This window comes from Caretta caretta, chromosome 6 (genome assembly GCF_965140235.1).
Source record: "Caretta caretta isolate rCarCar2 chromosome 6, rCarCar1.hap1, whole genome shotgun sequence".
Classification (NCBI taxonomy): Eukaryota; Metazoa; Chordata; order Testudines; family Cheloniidae; genus Caretta; species Caretta caretta.
The window spans coordinates 78,031,303-78,048,236 of NC_134211.1; positions in this window are offsets into that span (position 1 = coordinate 78,031,303).

Here is a 16,934-nt window from a genome sequence, read left to right on the forward strand (position 1 = left end):
TGATTGCAGGCCTTAGTGGACATTCTTCCAAAAAAAAAGTTCCTATTTTCTAAAAAGCATTTATAAGCCAGAGTCTTACATATAGTCTTGTGAGAAAAAGAAATCCACAGAGAATCATGCTGGAAATGTAATGTTTTAAAGCAAGCTATTAATGCCACCGAAACAATCTTTTATAACCAGTTATATCTGGACAGATCATATCAAAAATCCATAAATGGGACATCATTGCAAGAATAATTCCTGTTGATATCAGTGGGAGTTCTGGATGTGAACTGAGGGCAATATGACAGGTTTCAGAGGAACAGCCGTGTTAATCTGTATTCGCAAAAAGAAAAGGAGTACTTGTGGCACCTTAGAGACTAACCAATTTATTTGAGCATGAGCTTTCGTGAGCTACAGCTCACTTCATCAGATGTATACCGTGGAAACTGCAGCAGACTTTGCCCTAAGTATTAAAGCGGTAGTCATGTATACTATATGAAATTCCTTTAATGGAAAGCTTGATTGGCAGTTTAAATTCATAATCAAGTCAAATAAAATCTTATCACTTTACTCCTTCTAATCACTGTACAAACTTTAGCAATTTAATTCTCACAACACGCTGTGAAATCAGTATTATCGTCTGAATTTTATAGATGGGAAAGTGAGGTATAGAGATGTTAACAACCACCACAGAATATACCAAGTGAGGTATCTTACGCATGGTGCCACCGAGTGGCTAAACTGTACAATACAGTTTAGCATTTAGTTATTGCCCAAGACAGGGCCAATGCTACTCCCTGCTGCACTGCTAGTTTTAGCCCACTCGCTCAAGCGGGGCTAGACGTTTGTCTATCTACTAGCACTGGGAAGCACATTCTCAGCTGCAGTGTAGACCTACAGTAAGTAGCATTAGAATCAGGGAAATGGAATTGGTTCCCTGACATCACACCATCCCCACACCCATGCTAAGCAGATCCATGATACAGGAGAGAATAAGCCTCAAATTGCCATTCAAAATTTTGTAAGAAACTAACATTATACAATAGCTTGTTTTAATTCATTATCATACTGTATTTTTTAAACTGCAACTAAAGAAACAGAAAAGGTGCAAAGAGGCATTTTATTGTAGATCAGCCATTTAAACACTGTTGAGGATTCTGAGTCGTGTGTTAGTAATCCATCTCAGCCAGGAGACACTCATGCTTTTGATGCTGATATTGGAACTGTAAAATATCACTCTGACCAAAACATTCCAGCTCATCCCCATCTCTCAAAAGGATTCTGGAATTAAAACTTTTATCCAATTACACAGAGCAGCTCAGCCTGCATCAACCAGAAATCAGAAAATAAAAGCTAACAACATGCAGGAATTCATAAGAAGCTTCAAGATCCTGCCAAACTCCACTCTCTGGGACTAAATATTATTGTTTTAATGATTATGTTTACCTATGTTTCCACAGCTAGTTTTGACAAAGATACAAGAAGACAGTTAAGAAAAACTGTCCCAGAAACAGTTGTGCACAGCTACTTCCTGAATTATTTTGTTACCTTCATTATGTCTAAAAATACTTTTAAAATAGTTTAGACATGGACTATTCACTTTTTTTTCCCCTTTCTTTTTCTATCAACGTCCAACTCCATGCCCTTTGTGAGGACATGTCCAGCTGAAAAATCTCAGAATCAGATCTCACCAAGCTTGTTGTTATACCTGTAACTAGATTCAGCACTGCTGCTGTGGGAAAGTCAACCCAGAGTGGGTTGCAGCAGTGTAAAATGTCCACAGACTTCCCTCGGCTGGGGACTTGCAGCCAGATATAAATTACACTGGCTAGTGAAGATGCATTGCCAGGATGTCTGGGCAACGCATTTGTTTAGCATGAACCCCCAGCAAAACTTCGGCTGGTGGAACCCCAGTCCCAGCTTAAAGCTGTCTTCCCTCAGGGAAACACTTGAGGGAAATTGGGTCGTACAAACTCCCCTAGATGCAGAGGGACTGTTAGCTGAGGGAACCGCAAGTAATACACCTCAAGGCAAATTCACTTTGAGTTCATAGATAGAAAGGATCAAATAGTTGCTTCTTTTTCAAGAAGTCCATAGGTTATTAGTGTGCATGTTTTCCAATTTTATTTGCGCACACTAGGTTAGAACTCTGTGCACACAAAAGAATGTGCGCATGTGCAAACTGAGTAACTGCAACTTACTACCCAATTTGAATACTCACAGTGTGGGTTTGGATGTATGGAATATGGCAGTCCTCTGAAAATTTGTCCATTAAAGGTGAAACTACCTTGTGCAGTGAGGCCTCAACAATCCATGTTTCTTTCTAACCAGAGACCCCAAATCATCAGCTAACTACACACATATGTCAGGAATAATATAAATCACAATTTTTGGCTTCAAAGAGAAAGGACACAGAGACAGCTCAGTTAGATCAAGCAGCAGAAACGTATAAACCCCTTAAAAGGCTTGTTAGTTTCAGCAGAGAACAGCAATACACATATACCCATAACAGTTCCTTAGTTACAATATGCATCAAAATCATATATTAAATTACAATAGAATGTCAACACATACATGGTCCAATGCACAACATGTCCAAAGCATTTTAAAATCAATCAGCTGAAGTATTCCTCTTCATGGTTTTTGGCATTTACTTCAACTTCTGGCAGATAAATTATTAGGGTATGTTTTGCACTCTTGGTTACTCCACATTCCCTGAAGGACCTAACCAAACCAGAACTGTGAAAATAAGCAGATATGGGGGGAGGAGGGGGTGAGAGAGAGAGAGCGCCAATAGACACATAATCTTTTCCATGTTTAAAAAAACAACCACCACATTTTATCAGAACAGTAGGTTTAGTCTTTTATTCATTGGCTGAATGATTTCAGCTTATAGCACCCACGTACAATTTTGTTCCATAGGATTTCTTAGGTACAACAAAAGTCAGTGCATTAAGTGGCCATAGCAAATGTTGAGAATCATGGAAGTGACTCTAGACAATTCAGAACAAGACCATTATAGTTGGTATACATACAAGACTGCATTTGAAAGAGTTTAACATGTGCAACAAAATATATTTCTACAAACTTTGCTTTATAAATTACTAGAGCTACCATCTAAAGGAAGGCTGTGGAATCCAAGGGAGGTTGTACCATAACTGGAGGTTTTTAATTTGGTCCTGCCTTAACACAGGCATCTGGGCTTATGACCTCTTGAGGTCTCCTCCAGCCCTACAATTCTATAATTCTATGACAATACAAAATTGCCTGTGACCGTTCAAATTTGAAAGTCAATTTCAATATAATGTTCATGGTCTATGATATTTGCTTTTGGCAACATTTAAGAACTTGACCATTGCTACAATGTATAATCAATGAAAGCTAATTTTTAAAGTGGGGTTCTAGTCTGAAAAGTTGCTCTGTAAATAATGGCATCATTATTCTTTCCATCACTGCCAATAATAAAGGTTCCACAGGCCAACCTAGGCCCTCACTGACACATGTTCATTGTCTTCGTTGGGTTTAATTAGGTGGCACTGGTTGGAACTGTGATGCTGTGTATAAGAAAGGTGACCATTTACATCACTGTTGTTACCACTGTTACACAATTTCCATAAGTCTGTACAAAGTATATTATGTAAGGCACCAATGGAAAAGTTATGATTTGCCAGATGGAAGATCCTTCCATGGATTGAGAACTGGTTAAAAGACAGGGAACAAAGGGTAGGAATACATGGAAAATTTTCAGAATGGAGAGGGGTAACTAGTGGTGTTCCCCAAGGGCCAGTGCTAGACCAATCCTATTCAACTTATTCATAAATGATTTGGAGAAAGGGGTAAAGGTTCAGGTGGCAAAGTTTGCAGATGATACTAAACTGCTCAAGATAGTTAAGACCATAGCAGACTGTGAAGAACTTCAAAAAGATCTCACAAAATTAAGTGATTGGACAACAAAATGGCAAATGAAATGTAATGTGGACAAATGTAAAGTAATGCACATTGGAAAAAATAACCCCAACTATACATACAATATGATGCAGGCTAATTTAGCTACAACTAATCAGGAAAGAGATCTTGGAGTCGTTGTGGATAGTTCTCTGAAGACGTCCACGCAGTATGTAGTGGCCGTCAAAAAAGCAAACTGGATGTTAGGAATCATTAAAAAGGGTTAGAGAATAAGACAGAGAATATCTTATTGCCCTTATATAAATCCATGTTACACCCACATCTTGAATACTGCATACAGATGTGGTCCCCTCATCTCAAAAAAGATATACTGGCATTAGAAAAGGTTCAGAAAAGGGCAAATAAAATGATTAGGGGTTTGGAACGGGTCCCATATGAGGAGAGATTAAAGAGTGTAGGACTTTTCCGCTTGGAAAAGAGGAGACTAAGGGGGGATATGATAGAGGTATACAAAATCATGAGTAGTGTGGAGAAAGCGAATAAGGAAAAGTTATTTACTTGTTCCCATAATATAAGAACTAGGGGCCACCAAATGAAATTAATGGGTAGCAGGTTTAAAACAAATAAAAGGGAGTTCTTCTTCACTTAGCACACAGTCAACCTGTGGAACTCCTTGCCTGAGGAGGTTGTGAAGGCGAAGACTATAACAGGGTTTAAAAGAGAACTGGATAAATTCATGGAGGTGAAATCCATGAATGGCTATTAGCCAGGATGGGTAAGGAATGGTGTCCCTAGCCTCTGTTTCTCAGAGGGTGAAGATGGATGGCAGGAGGGAGATCACTTGATCATTACCTGTTAGGTTCACTCTCTCTAGGGCACCTGGCATTGGCCACTGTCGGTAGACAGGATACTGGGCTGGATTGACCTTTGGTCTGACCCCATATGGTCGTTCTTATGTTCTTATTATTTTATTAATAAATCTTTAGTTAGTTTACTAATGATTTGCTGACAGCATGATATTTGGATAAGATCTGAGATACATATTGATGTGGGGGTATCTGATCCTTTAGGATTAGTAAGAACCTCACATATGGCAAATAGAGTTTCCAGTAACCTCTCACTACATTAGACCTGTTTGTCTAGATTGGCGCCAAGGGCTGGAATGCCTAAAGGGGACTGTGTTTGGCTTCTGGTTAACCAGCGTGCAGAAGCTCTTTTGTTACTGGCTTGGTGAATCTAGTTATAGAATAAACCATCAGTTTTGAGCGATTGTCTGCCCTATTTCTGGCAGCCTGCCCTGAGTGTGGCATTATCACTGTGGTCCCTCCCAGGCACCTGGTCACAGGAACATCAAACATGATTCTGACAGAAATTCACAATAAGGAATTGGATACCAAATCATGCCCTCTTTACTATGTTGGCACTTCAAGGATAAAGTTTTCAGGCTGTAAAAAGGAACAGATCTGTTCAATAAGAAGGTCACTTTTCAGAGCAGATCAGCAATTCTAGTAGAAATGTTGTAAAATTAGATGGAAAAGATTACCAAAATATTACAAATGAATATGTTTCAGATTTGGATTGTGTTGGTTAGTTTCATAACTAATCCAGTCAGGGAACAGAAATAATACCACTTGACTTAATATGACCAATCAAAACAGTGCAATTTTTGAATATTTGCAAGACTTCTTAAAGAGAATAATGAACAGGGAAAAAAACTGAATATTTTTCATGCTATGAATTATTCTCTCTACTTGCAAATTGATGTTGTAGCACAGACATAACTGGTATGTATAGCAAATGAGAACACATGAAAAGAAGTTATTTTATATATTTTAATTCATTATTCATCCCTGCTCCATTTGTAGCACAATTGTCTCCTAGTCACTTTGTTTTAGTCTAGTTACATAATTTTTGCTTCACTATCAGCAATTTTTAACTTGGATAGTTAGGGTAAAGTGATGGAATAACATATCTTTCCATTGCAAAAAGCACTTTACTGTCAAAGTCGAGACAAGCAATATTTTGAGATCAACTTTCATGGGCTCTCTATGTCAGACACAATCAGCGTTGGAGATATTTGCTATATATTGTGACTAAAGATAGAGTCTGCTTTGATTTTGTATTTGAAAAAGAAAAAATATTCATACAGCTTTTTATTTTAAATCTTAATCCTTCTCCCATTCACTTCAGTGGGATTATATTCAGGCAGTCAATGAAGTATAATAAAAACTATTGTATATCAAATGAAACATGAAGAAGAATACCATCTCTGTAGCTTAAGTAGGGTGACATCTTGTGACCCTCCTTTTCCCCTCAAACAGAATCTTTATAGTTATTTCCTCTTTAAGTAAATGCTTTTTCACTGGTGGATATGAGTGAAGAAATTACTTCCTAAGGACAGGAATATGAAATGTGTGTTCATGTAACAGTTTTCATTTAAACACAGCCCCACAAAATACTGCACAGCTATGCACCAAATCCCAAGGACCTTGTTCTGCTTCTTCTCTGTTATCTTATCTGAATATTTGTAAATTGTCCCATTGTGAAGCAATAAAAAATTGCAATGAATAATCCGAAGAGATAATAAAGGGCATATGGGAATGCCACACATTACAAATTCCAGCTAATCACTTTCTGTGTGCCAAGAAGTTAACACAGTTCAAACTAATAAAGTGAAAAATTGTCCAATTTCTGCAGCTTGCACAGACTAAGATAATCTTCTGAATACTCAGTAGTTTAGGAATCATCCTTGACAGCCAATATGTTTTCTATGGCTAAAGTGTTTTACCCTTTTTAGAACTGAAAAAAAATAGTTTTTATTTAATATTTACTCATACTTTAGTTAGGAAGAGAGTAAACAGAGTTTGCTTGAGCAAGAATGTAATAAAAATTGAGAAAGGAACTCCTAAACCAGTGGTGGGCAACCTGCAGCCTGTCGGTCGCACACAGCCTGTCAGGGTAATTCACTGGCGGGCTGCAAGACAGTTCGTTTGCATTGACCATCCACAGGCATGGCTGCTTGCAGCTCCCAGTGGCCATGGTTCTCCATTCCTTCCTAATGGGAGTTGTGGGAAGTGGTAGCCAGCACATCCCTGAAGCCTGCGCTGCTTTCCGCAGCTCCCATTGGCCAGGAATGGCAAACCGTGGCCACTGGGAGCTGCGGGCAGTCATGCCTGCAGATGGTCAGTGTAAACAAACTGTCTCACGACCCCCCAGAGGATTATCCTGATGTGCCATGTGTGGCCCACAGGCTTCAGGTTGCCCACCACTGCGAGTTTAGCTCTTCTTCCTTTTCAGAGTAAAACCTCTACTTGGGATATTTGTTTGATTGTGGTTGGTCAGTTTACTTGTTCATTACAGAGTTTTATTTTATTTTATTTACCTTTGAGTAGGAGTGAAGTCGTTGTGAGTGTTATTCTTGATATGGTGGGGAAAAAATTGGCTTGGTTTGGTTTGATTTTTTGAAGTGGATTCACCTAATCTTCTCTGGAAACAGAGCCAGTGCTACCAGGGTGCGAAGAAGATGACATTCCACACACACCCACCCACCCCGGTGATCTTCAGTGGGCGTCAAGTCACAGGCGCCAGAGGGGCATTACACTTCCACCTTTTAAAATCTAAATTTCAGGTCCTGACTCCTGAATGACTGGGTTGGGGGACACCATGGCCTGGCCAGCACCTGGGTTCTGCTGCGCCATACGGCACCCCATATGCAGCGTAGCAGCTGGATCCTGCTCTGTGTGTCACATGCTGCCAGGCCTTTACCTGTCACTGACTGCTGAAACTCCAGTAAGGACTCCTTTTTTGGCAGTAGGGACCGGCTGGGTCCAGGAAGTAAGACAGACCCATCTACTGAGGGCGTTCGGCTTGCCAGCAGGGAGGGTAAGTTTAAGGAGTGGAGGAGAAGTCAGAGGCTCTGGGAGACTTGGGCTGGTGGGGCAGTAGGGGATCCTGGAGTGGGGCAGAGGCTCTGGGAGACTTGGGCTTGTGGGGGCAGGGAGAGGCCGGGGTGCTGGGAGATCTGGGCTGAAGTTTTGATAAAAATAACAGAAGGGACTAAGATCATGATGGGGCCATGATGCTATGCTGTAGCTCTCAGTGCTAGGTTCTTGCTCCTACCACTCATACTCCTGACCCTGCCATGGTGACAGCCCACAGTTCTAATGAAATAGTGAAGAGATTCCTTTTGGTTCAGATGGAGGGGAAGATTTCAAAAACCATCATGGTGCCATGACTGGGATTAGTGACTACAACTGCTTTTAATTGCCTTGGAGTTCTCTCTCCATGAGCTTTAAAACGGCATATTTCTTCCCCCTCCCGCAAAATTGACTCTCTCCCCATCCCTGTTTCGGTGACATTGCAGCAGTAGAGGTTTTCTACTTTTGTGTGGGGAGTTTGAGAGCAAGGAGAAGTATGGCGAGGAGAAAGTATTTCCCTTGCTCTCCCCTCTCTCCCAAATATGAAGTTGCTTCAGGGAGGGTCTCTATTACATTGGGCTGCAATGGTGGGAGGCAGGGGCGGAGAGTCAGGATGATGGGGGAGGCAGGGGCAGGAACTGGTGAACTTGTGAAAACTGTCAGATCAGGGAGAGGGTAGTAAAGTGACATTTTCTAATCATGACACAGGGCTGGTAAAATAGCAGTTTGAGGTGCATGTGCAGTAGAGAGCCATGAAACAGACACAAGCTAAACAGCCTTTGGAATAAGAAATGAGGTAAACAGTTCTTAAATAACATGGATTGGTCACATCTATTCTATCAAGGAAGAGGGGCCAAATAAATTGAAAAGATGACGGAGTAAATGTGACTCTCACATCCCTTATATCCCTTATTACCTGAAGAACCCCACAGATTATCCTGTTCTTAAGGAGAGGTGAACTAGTTCTGATTTGGACTGATATGTGTTTGAGGCAGGGAGGAGTCATCTGAGAATAGAAGATGAGAGTTGGGTGGTGGGGGAGGGGAAAGGTGTTCCTTTTAAGGCCCAGAGAAGGAGCTGTTTTGGTTGCTTGTTTTTGAAGCACTTCATTTTACTGATTGACTTATTTTGTGAATGTGTGTCTTCCTAACTGCTGCGTAGGTCTTAGCAGAGATTTTACTGTTTCAAGTTTTTCTGGAGCACTGGCTGAAAATTAAAATACTGGTGTTTTGTTTGCTATATAAGCAGATTCCATCTGGAGGCTCTTCACAATAAGAAGAGTATAATTTAGCATATCTTGATAACGTGCTTTAAACTGAGCATTTGCATTTGGGGTTATCAGCAGAAATAATCCATAAATAATTCATAAATTAGGTAAAAAGTATGAACTGTATCTCCCTTGCCTTTATGGTATATAGAAAGCAGCACTTTGACAATGTCAATATTTCATTTAATTCAATTTTCATTTTGGGAGTTTATTGGGTTTTTTTTCCTCGTGAGTCTGACAGGGAAAATTATGCTCAAAACAGCAGCAGATTGGAGAGTCTTCATCCTTTATGTAAATTATACATTACAGCAAAATACTGACACCAAATTTTCAGTAGCCAAATTTTTCTTTCTATAAACTCTTAAAATCCAAGATTTTCCACGGATCTAACTTGCCCCTGGACTCCTGGAAGATTTGTATCTTTAATAGGTCCAGCCAGGGGCCCCCAAATACTCATTGGCCAGGAACGGCGAACCAGCGACACTGGGAGCTGCTGGCAGCCGTGCCTGTGGATGGTCAATGTAAACAAACTGTCTCACGGTCCATCAGCAGATTACCCTGATGGGCCGTCTGAGGCCTGTGAGCCTCAGGTTGCCCACCACTAAGCTAGAAACTCTTTGAAGCGCACTAGAGATTTTGCCATTACAATTGATTTTACATAGTATCTGGATGCCTTTTATGGTGCAGGACAGCCATATAAAACCCTAAAAATAAATTGCTTAACCAGTAAGTGAGATCTCTGATGTAATAATACATTCAATATTGAATTGAATAATACATTCAATATGTAACAATGACTGCATGTTGTTACATGGCAAAAACAGTATTACAGGTAATAAAAATGTGATACAAAGAGTGCTGCTATAAGACTGGTCTTCGCTTACTGGCCCCAGACAAATGGGTCAGAGTGACAAAATAGTTATACTTCTGTCACATCATGGCAGGGGTCAGTACTGACTGACTTCAGAGGCTAAGTTTACATGGCATTCAAAAATCCCTGGTAAAAAAGTTAAAGACCTGATGTAAACCAAATCTAAACAAGGGCAGAAATAAGGCTGATTTATCATCCTTGTGTTACCTAGCTGTGCACGAACATCAAAACATAACGAACACCTTGTGTACTGCAATGCAGACCATACCTAACCATATCTGGGTGAATTAAGGATGGGGTAGTAATTCAAGTTCCCGACTTCCAGTGGTATAGAAGTTAACAACAAGATATTTTACATTACTTTTAAATCTTGGACTCTTGCATCCTGAGTGCAAAAAAATGGAAAGTACTTTGAATTGGAAATACACCAATACTGTTATTATAGTTGAAAATCATTAAAAGCCTTCCTGGAAGAATAATCAGTAGTTCTTACTTATTTTATATGGACACCACTTAACCTCATTACATCTGTGTTAGGTGGTGGGAAGTAGCGAACAACCCGGGGTAAAATAGGGCCCTGAGGCGTGCCTCCTTCTTCCTTTATCTCCATAGTTACAACTACTGAAGAGTGTATGTTAGCCAAGTGTATAATGCATTATACTGCTTTCCTTCCCAAGGGCTCCATAGGAAGGAGAGTCCATGGCAGAACTACCAGGATTTCACTTTAATGCTTCATCATAATATTTATTCCTTGGTGAACTAATTAAAGTAAGGAAGAAAGCTAAAGGTTAGCCATGACAATATAGGCTATGGTACAAGTATAAGACATGGTAGCATATAGAAAGATTTTTATCCAGAACTTGATGTAATAAACCTGAAAGCAACTCTTCATCCTATACTTTGGAAGCTCAAAAGCCACCACATTAAATCTGAACATATGCTTCACACTAGGGTGATCATATGTCCCATTTTGGCTGGGACAGTCCCTTTCTTAAGCCCTGTCTCAGCCGTTTCAACTTTTTTGGCAAAAAACTTTTACTCAGTTGCCAAGGGTAAATAGGAAAAATTCCCACTTCTATCCAAAAATTGGGGCGCAGAGGAATGTGTGTGTGGGGGGTAAGCCCATGCAGGGGGGAGGCAGGACTTGGGCAGGGGGCAGGCAGGTCTCCAGCAAGCAGCGACACCAGCCCTGCAGAGGAAGGGGGGTGCAAGGGTCAGACTAGTGGCTTGGGACAGCCCCATGTGGGAGTGGAGGCTCGGGCAAGTTGCTCAGGCCAGCCATGCATGGGAGAAGGGGGTGGAGGGCTCTGGCTAACCCCACAAAGTGTCCTATTTTCCCTTTGGGAAATATGGTCAACCTACCAGTGTGATATATGCCATCGTGTGCAGGCAATGCCTCTCTGCCATTGTACATTGGCCAAACTGGACAGTCTCTATGCAAAAGAATAAATGGACACAGACATCAAGAACTGTAATATTCAAAAACCAGTAAGAGAGCACTTCAATCTCCTTGGATACTCAATAACAGACTTAAAAGTGGCAATTCTTCAACAAAAAAACTTCAGAAACAGACTCCAATGAGAAACTGCAGAACTGGAATTAATTTGCAAACTGGACAACATCAAATTAGGCCTGGATAAAGACTGGGAGTGGATAGGTCACTACAAAAAGTAATTTTCCCTCTGCTGATACTCACACCTTGTCAACTGTTGGAAATGGGCCACCTTGACTGCACTGGCCTCGTTAGCACTACAAAAGTAATTTTCCCTCCCTTGGTATTCACCCCTTCTTGTCAACTGCTGAGAATAGAAAAGGAGTACTTGTGGCACCTTACAGGCTAACAAATTTATTTGAGCATAAGCTTTCATGAGCTACAGCTCACTTCATCAGATGCATGCAGTGGAAAATACAGTGGGGAGATTTTATATACACAGAGAACATGAAACAATGGGCGTTACCATACACACTGTAACAAGAGTGATCAGGTAAGGTGAGCTATTATCAGCAGGAGAGAAAAAAACCACCTTTTGTCGTAACACTTCCACCTTAATTGAATTGGCTCGTTAGTACTGACCCCCCTCCCCCACTTGGTAAAGCAACTCCCATATTTTCATGTGCTATAATATATATTCTGCTTACTGTATTTTTCACCCCATGCATCTGATGAAGTGGGTTTTAGCCCATGAAAGCTTATGCCCAAATAAATTTGTTAGGTCTAAGGTGCCACAAGGAATCCTTGTTGTTTCTACTTCACACACTCTCTTTGTAAGACCTAAATGAACCAGTGGAGCTCAGTAGACTCCCAGCTTCTCAAACACCAATTTCAGCAGGCTGAATTTAGAGGGCCCTTTTAAAACTTTCATGTCTGCTGCAGCAAAGAATGCTAGAATTTCCAACAGTTCACTCACCACAGATGTTCCTGATATTCCTGATCATGAGACCATTAACCTAAAGCCAAGTCCTGCATAGTAATTGGTTTTAAAGCCTTCCCAGCATAGGTCTTTGCTGCCCATGGGGGAGACATCCTGCAGGAGATAAATTAATGAAGTATCCTGGAGGGAGGGAGGGAGAATTGAAGCCATCTGATAGTTCTTATTAGGTACCTTTGGCACACACTCTGGCCTTGAATTTGGGAAAAGGACTCCACAGGCTGCAGTTTTCACAATTGATAAAGGTGCTTTGCATTTCTATAGCATGTTCACTAAGGATTGCAAAAAGTATGTCAAAAATATAAATCTCCACAGCACCCTTTTGAGATACGTAGTGAAGGTAAAGAGGATAGCTGTTCCCTAAGTTGGCAAATTGAGGCACAAAGATGTTAAATGGAAACCAGTAAGCCTGACCAGCCCCTGTGGTCAACTACCAGGCTACCCTCCCTCCCCTTCATACACTCTCTGAAGAGAACTCAATAAAATGTGAAGCATTAACGTAAAAGGCATTTTTGCCTTCTGAATCTCAGCAACTTGGAGTCAGAATCTGACGGGTTTATGGTGCAGAGCAAATCACAAATATTCCTCTACAATCTCTAAAAGCATTTATTGCAATAGTTACCCATGGGAGAGGCAGGAACTTTATTTGCAGATGGTACACATTTCCCACTGAAGATCTCTACAAGTTTTATTTTCCTCTGTCAGTGCAAAAGGGTCAGAGTCCCTTCTAAATGCAAACTGCAGGTATATAGCCTTTTGAAATACACATTCTTTTAGCAGCAGACTCACACATTCCTTGCTTCCTGAAAGCACTTGCCCTTCTGCAATCCAGAATCAACCCATTTGTTGCCAGATGAAATTTATATCTAATTTTTAAAGACCTGATGAGAGCTCATTTCAAGCCACTGAAATAGCTTTTTATATATAGGTTGATCAAGGTGCTCTTTTTAGAGCTCAGAGTAACAGCCGTGTTAGTCTGTATTCGCAAAAAGAAAAGGAGTACTTGTGGCACCTTAGAGACTAACCAATTTATTTGAGCATGAGCTTTCGTGAGCTACAGCTCACTTCATCGGATGCATACCGTGGAAACTGCAGCAGACTTTATATATACACAGAGAATATGAAACAATACCTCCTCCCACCCCACTGTCCTGCTGGTAATAGCACCAGCAGGACAGTGGGGTGGGAGGAGGTATTGTTTCATATTCTCTGTGTATATATAAAGTCTGCTGCAGTTTCCACGGTATGCATCCGATGAAGTGAGCTGTAGCTCACGAAAGCTCATGCTCAAATAAATTGGTTAGTCTCTAAGGTGCCACAAGTACTCCTTTTCTTTTTAGAGCTGTAACCTCAGTTTGATGGATCAACAGCTTGGGGGCCTTTCAATTAAAAGAACACTATTAGCTTAATTTAGCCCCTGATATTTAGACTTGGGGAGGGGTACAAAGGGGGGGGGGAAGTGATCTGACACTTAATAACGGAACATGAAATATTTTCATGATAGTTAAATCAGTTATTTTTATTTCAGGATTCCCTTGCAGTGTTGTTACCCCAAACACAACATCATTTGGTTCAAGCAAGAAAACTGGAAAGTGAAAACAGCTATTAAAAACAAATGAAACTAATAAATCTAATAAACTTTCAGAGGCCAAGCTGAATGAAATTCCTAAAAAGGAAAATAGTAAAATGTTTGAAAGTAACTCATATTTAATATCCCCCCACCATTTAAGTGATGTTAGGAATCAGTAATAGAGAAAACTTTGGCTGATAAAACACATATTATTTTCATCCTTCTTTATCTTAAAGAGTTTTTTAAAGTGATATTTTATTGATTGGGTGGAATTAATTTATTTCCAAAATAACCATAGCTCATTCCTGTACAATGAAATTGTAGATTTAATCTTTTTGTGTCATTCCTTACAAGTTTACGGCACTGATCTTGAATGGTGCTGAGAGCTTCCTATGCACTTTTAAATCCCATTAACTTCACCAGTCCCATTGTATGAGAGTTGTGGGTATTCAGCAAATAAGAGGAGGTTCTCAGCAATTTGTATGATTGGGTCCCGGGATGCTATAAAACACTGAAGTGCTGAGGACAGTGTAATGACTTACATTTGTTATATGTATTTCTCATTACTCTGGAAAAGCTTAACAACTAGCACAAGTCTAGACTTATAATTGGCTATAATCCCTCAGCAGTTTATTGATCGGCATATATATTTTTACCAGAACAGTGACAAACTCAGATAAAATATATCAGGCTTTCTAGAAGAAGCAGGGTGAAATCCTATCCCCACTGAAGTCAATGGGAGTTTTGCCCATTGACTTCAATGGGGACAGGATTTCATCCATAGTATTTGAAATATACTTTGGCTCTTAACCTGTTCCCTTTCGCAAAACATTATATGGCATTTTTGAAGACTTATGCATGTACTTAGCTTTAAACATGAGTAGTCCCATTGGTGTCAATGGAACTACTCATGTGCTTAAAGTTAAGCATGAAAGTCTTTGCACAATCAATGCTGTTTTCGGTTTACTCTTCAACATAATTGCTGTTGGGAAAATGGATCCTATTTGTTGGTTTAGTAACTTTTTTTTCCTTTCTTTTATTTTTGGGATCCATCAGATTTCTTTTTACCTGTTGTTTGCAATATTGCAAGTACTGCATTGTTCCACTGCTGTCTAGTCTGGTTCGTTAGATGGCTAAGTGAAGTAAAAGTGTAATTTATTTACCTATGCAATATATTTGTTTTAACACTTTTTAGAAAACTGGATTTTCATCTTTGTCGTATTCTTTTAGCTCTGGATAATTTTAAGACCACTCTTTTGCATTTTCGTTATACTTTTTGCTTTAGAATACATGTGGGGAATTTGGCAGGCAAGAATCTTATCAGTATTTGTAATAAACGGTCTAGTTTTTAAAATGCCTTTTACCAGGCTTCCTTTTATGTGCTCCCAATATTAGAATCTATAAATAATTGTGGACACAAAGTTACTATTAATATATAGGGTCTGATCCTACATTTGCTGAAGTCAATGGCAACATTCCCACTGAGTTTAATGTTTGAAGGATAGTACCCATAGGACTCACAGAGTGTAAATACCAGATATTATACAAATGGCAGGGAAACCTAGGACTTGCGCTAGTTATCTAGTTAGATGTTTACATAGCTTAATTTTTATCCACAAATATTATACCTGAAAATCACACCTGTAGTTATATGCAAGTTAAAAAGGGAGCCAGAGTTATAAATTGGGTTGAAATCTTAAAATCACATATAATTTAGTGAAGTAAAAAGCATATTTCAAACTGCTTTGAACATTTGTTTGTGCTCAGAAGTCACACTAAGCCAACTTTTAAGATGTGAGTGCCTAAGCTGCATCTGGAAATAGGTACTCCAGAAGCAGAGAGATAATTGTTCATGCAAAATCCAATATAGTTTTGTTCAGATAAAATGACTAATTTTGTGAGTTTGTATGCAAATGACCCAGTTTATGGGTCAGCTCCTCATCTGGCATAATTGATATAGCTCCTTTATATGTCCAAAAGCAGATTGTTAGGTGCAATTTGGAAATGTAGTTTTGAAAAAATTGCCCCGTTAAGTTCAGTTGTAGTCTGAAAGGTGATTATGTAAAAAAAGCAGCTACTCAAAACCTGCTTACCTTCCTCACACAATTTCATTAAAAGCAGATGTATCAGAGGGGCTAGATTAGTTCTATTAGTTCTATCAGTTCTCTCAAAACCTTCTAGGTCAAGACCAGTCTACACTTAAAATGCTGCAGCTGCGCAGATGCAGCACTTCAGTGTGGACACAATCTATACCTATGGGAGTGGTTCTCCTATCGGCATAGGTAATACACCTCCTCAAGAGGCAGAATTCTTCCATCAATCTAGAGCTGTCTACATGGGGATTTAGATTGTCTTAACACTGTTCAGGGGTGTGGATTTTTCACATCTCTGATTGATGTAGTTAAACCAACCTAATTTTCCAATGTAGACCAAGTCTAGATCATATTTGCTCATTTTAAAAATCAGAAGGTTCCCACCCCCGCACCCGACAACCCTGCAATCTCCATTTGGGATCTGAAAAATAAAGCTATGCTTTCTCTCTGATATCACTGTTAATAGTGATTGTGCAGTGAGAACTTAGCTGACAATTTGGATGATGCAAGAAATAAAAATAGAATCCAGCTCACTCTTCCATAACTATACTGTCTCTTCAAGGCAGAAAAGTAAAAACACCGAAACCCACTTCTCTTGACATTAAAGTAAGCAGGCTCCAAGACGTACATGGAATCGACATATTGAGTAAAAAATGTCACTTTTATACTGTTACTTTTCCTGACTCTAAACCTCTGCAGGTTACTTTTTCCATTTTTTCACCTAGTTCATAATATGCCTATATGTTCTGCATCACCAGGTATTCCTTTTTCTGAAGGAGAGAGAAAATGTGTCTGTGTTCAGTCACAGTATAAGATGGCTTTAGCAGTCTGGAATATCTTTCTAGCTGGAGATATATGCTTATCTCCCTTTGTCTAAATATCATTAGTGGTAAATACAA